The 3597-nt window shown below is 41.3% G+C and overlaps 1 pseudogene; it reads right to left on the reverse strand.

Moving 5' to 3' along the window:
* Positions 1-2217: 2217 nt before the first annotated feature.
* On the reverse strand, positions 2218-2337 carry LOC132616252 (5S ribosomal RNA; annotated as a pseudogene).
* Between the last annotated feature and the right edge of the window lie 1260 nt (positions 2338-3597).

Here is a 3597-nt window from a genome sequence, read left to right on the forward strand (position 1 = left end):
CATCGTTTTTCCTCTCTTTAGAGATAGCCACACCGCTTATCGTTACACCTTTTGTTAAGATTCTCATATTTTTCCTTTAATATCAAGATTTTCTTCCGTTGTAACCCAAAGTGTCCTTTGTACTCATCATCCATTTCATCATTCTCTTTGTAGTTAGCTTGCAGACCTTTCTTACTCTCCTTATTAATCTTTAAGATACGTCGCTGCCTATTTAGGAGCAACACAAATTTCCCTGGTCTAGAAATATCATATCTCACGCCCGCATGAAGTATTCTCTTGATCCATTTTAATTCCTTTTCATACCCGCATTATGGTAAGCTTATCTCTAATTCGTTTCAGCTTCCTCTTAATGCATTCTTGATATGCCATTACGTGCCGAATTTTGGCCTTTTTAAGCTAACATCTTTCTTTCCTTGGAATATTGACAATGCCATACCTCGTTTCAGGACTAGATCTGCTATTCCCCCCTTTTTAAGGGTGTTCTTATATACTAGTAACTCTCGAGTATCAGTAGTCATCGGCCAACCCTAACGATCCTCCAACTATTTAGTCTCTTATAATACCGGAATCCTCTCATCGTATAGCTTGACTTATTTTTCCTTTCTGTTAATTGAGGGCTTTGCTTTTAAATGAAGCGCTTATGCATTACAGATCCATTCTCGCTGCCTTTTTTAAGGCCCTTCTACTTCTACCTTTTACGACGGCACATTTCCGGAATCAACGGGTAATGGGGACATTGGAATCCATCAAAACATTCTACGGAGCGTTTGGTCACACTTTACTCTTTTTATCCCTCGTCTTCCTCCATAACTATTATCACTGAAATTATTGTTACTCTGAGTTTTCGGTTTCACTTTACGTCTACAATATATCATTGAGAGTTAATATGCCACACTCTTCCACTTCCACTATCAATCCTTTTTATTCACTTATCCGAAATTTTCCTTGACTACTTATTTGCATCCCACCTATGCATTGTAGTTCTTCCAGTGTTCTGCCACTTCTTATTCGTGTCGTGAAATCCTTGCAAATATACTCTCTTCTTTCTTCTCCTTCCTGCCGCCACGGCTAGTCTATACTCTTGAATATTTCACATACATCCATCCTTCTATTTCCTTTATAATCGAATCTTAGTATTCCTTATCCACATCCCATGTCATTGATGTGCTACCTCCCTGTTAGCTTTGTTAGTTCATTATCCTCTCGCTTATCCGTGGTGATTGCTTAATTTTCCTTTTCTTCCCTTCTTCTTCTCTCCTCTCCTTTTGACCAGCCCATTAGTGTACCTTTCCTACTTTAATTCTTAAACCTTCCTTGAGTTCCTTCCTCCCCGAGCGCCCTTCTCCACTTGGTATTTTATAGTATCTACCCTAAAGTTCATGAAATATTCCTTTAAACGTGCAAATCCGTTCTATTGTTAAATCATCTTTTAGGAAAGCTTCTCCGTTTCCGAGGCAACCGTGTCAGTATGACTACACATTTATCCCTTTATATACCTCTCGAGAGCTGAAAATATCTTAGTATCGTTGCAAGGCCTAATCATTCTCTTTCTTACTTCACATCCCTATTTGTGGTTACTATCCTTTAGTCCCACTTATCGAAGTCTGTTATCTGACCCCACACATTCATCTTTTGTTCCATACTACCATACTTTATCCCTTTCGCATGCCTACCTTCGAATTTTATCCAAATAGTCCCTTGCCTAGCCCACCGTCTCTCTTGGAAGCTTCACTCACCCTCGTTTCTTACATTTTTTTTCTGTTCTCAAGACATTCTAATCTCTATACTTTCTATACACTCACTTTCTTCCTTTCCCTGTTATTGCATTAAGACTTTCCAACTCTAACCTGTAGTGAAAATAACATCAACTTACCTTGTAACATTTGTACCACTTTTGTCACTTGAACTTCATTACCCTGTTTGATTAATGCCTTCAGTATATAGCAACGTCGATTGCTGGGACACACATATCGGTTGGTGCAGCCACATATGGGATGTCATACACATACATATATATATTTACTGACGCCTTGCTTACAAAGGATTTCCAAATACTATTCGAACTTATCCTAATTCCAGAGTTGTGATGAACCTTCTTTCTCTTTGCCAGTCTAGTCCGTCTCATCCTTTGCGATCTTTTAAGGTTTCCAACCGCTTCGCGTACTCCAATTTTCCTTAGGTTACTCTAGCTACTCATCTGTCTCTTATGTCTGAATTGGTAGGACTCTTAGTACACTTCCCAGGGGGTCACCCATCCTAGTACTACTTTCGCCCAAGCACGCTTAACTTTGGAGTGCTAATAGGATCCGGTGCATTAGTTCTGGCACGATCGCATCCACCCTACTGCGTAACCTTTATTGCATGACCTAGAACAAGTTGAAGTTCTAACGGATTCCAATAAATTCTCGTAATGCATCTCCCTCTGGATTAAAAGGGATCTCTTACTCTTCCGACTAAGCAAATGCTAATTTGGCCTTTGAAATCCTCAATAATCACCTTCAATCTGCATATATGAGTACTTTTCATCCCAAATTTCAAGATTCCAAATGGTGGCGAAAACACCTTGATCGTAGTTACTTATAAATACTTTGGGCATTGGTCCCTTTAGGATTTTCGCTCGCCGCTATTAAATAATAACCTACAGTAAATGCACACACATAGGAAATTCCAATAAAATACTCATATACCTATAGTTGATAAGTCCTTAGCCTCATTTGGTGAGCTATAAAATAAAGTAAGCTCTTCATCATTGTCTTCCCACCATCTGCTAGTCTGGCCTTCGTCATCTCTCACATCTGAGTTCGAGAGATACGAATAATTGGGCAGCTCCTGGTTTACTGACGGCCAGGATAGAGGGCTAGAGTAATCAGTAACACTCACCGGGATAACTGGTCTGACGTAGTGCTCTACCATATGAGCAGCCGGTACGGCCTCAGGAATCTCCTCCTCCGGTGTTCCATGCGGACCCTCAGACGGGTCCGTGTTATAACTGTCCTCCGACGGATCCTCCTCTATGGAAGTCAGAAACTATGGAGGAATCGTCGCTAGGTCCTCAGAGGGATCGGTCTCAATAGAATAGCTGAGGCTCCTTCTGCTCGGTCCCGAAGCCTGTGGTCATGAATCTACTCTAGGGGTCTTCTTAGCACCCCTACTGTCTGAGGCTGATCTCTTCATCTTTATCAATTTATGCTTACCTACAGGAAAAGAGGGTAAAAAATAATCTTTCCTAGGCGCTGGCTCTATCGCACGATCTAAGATAGAAAGAAAGGGCAATGATTCCTAAATGCCCTGCTGCCTCCTGTTTATAAGTGTGGCCGGCTTCACACCCATAAATAGGACTCTACCGGATAGAACTCTACCGGACACGGTCTGTAAACAATCCCCAGGACAAACTGCTCTGATATCACTTTTTTCACGACCCAAACCAATGAACCGTGACGAGTACCCGTCCACTACTGGTCGAGCACCCCTAAACTCGCGTCTGCTCTATACTAGATAAACTGGTGGCCCATCTTTAACTGATGTCTGAGCGATACCGCCCACCATAGCATTCGTATAATGAGCTCTACCACAAAGCTTATAAATCATGCATGTAGA

This window comes from Lycium barbarum, chromosome 10 (genome assembly GCF_019175385.1).
Source record: "Lycium barbarum isolate Lr01 chromosome 10, ASM1917538v2, whole genome shotgun sequence".
Lineage (NCBI taxonomy): Eukaryota > Viridiplantae > Streptophyta > Magnoliopsida > Solanales > Solanaceae > Lycium > Lycium barbarum.